Raw genomic sequence first — 802 nt, forward strand, 5'->3', positions numbered from 1 at the left:
CTCTCTCTCTCTCTCTCTCTCTCTCTCTCTCTCTCTCTCTCTCTCTCTCTCACACACACACACACACACACTACCCTCTTCGACCCTGCCTGATTCGAAACTTTCAGGGAATTCTAAACTCAGAAGGCAGCACCACCCCAGCCCAAACACTCCTGGCAGCAGCAGACCCCAGCTTACTCTAATCCCATCCAGACTCACACTTACACTCAGACATCTCTAGGTTACGATCCTACGAGGCTGATTGGCTGCCTAGAACTGCATAGATATGGAAGGTTTGAACATTGCAGGTCCAGAGCCAAATTATCTACCGCTGTCTTTATGCTCCTTAGTAATCATTCCTCGCCCACTTCCTAACCTAACATCCTCGTGACTAACATGTCAAATATTTTTGGATATATTAACAAACCATGCTAGCTTCCTATGACCCAAAAGCTAAGAACATCAACATCATCACTCAGCCTCTGGGTCCCAGAGCAGTCCTTGGCTTTAACCCACCTCTAGTGTTTCTACCACCAAAGTATCTGAAAAGTGCCTTGACTTACGCCTTTCTCTGTTCTGTTACTATAAACTCGACGAGACTCTTGCTGCACTGGAGTGTGATGCTTGGGGAACCTGAGTCTGGACTCCTGGGACATGGCCACGTCACTCATGTTGGCTCCAGAATAAACTACTTCCTATGAGAGGAGGGCTGGGTTTTGCGTAACGGTGTGAAAAGTACCAGTGCCGCAGAAGTGATCGTGGTACAGTGGCCAACCCGCCTCACCAGCTGCCGCTTCTGCTCTCCTGAGCCTCTGAGAACCTG

This window comes from Microtus ochrogaster, unplaced genomic scaffold, assembly GCF_000317375.1.
Source record: "Microtus ochrogaster isolate Prairie Vole_2 unplaced genomic scaffold, MicOch1.0 UNK1, whole genome shotgun sequence".
NCBI lineage: Eukaryota > Metazoa > Chordata > Mammalia > Rodentia > Cricetidae > Microtus > Microtus ochrogaster.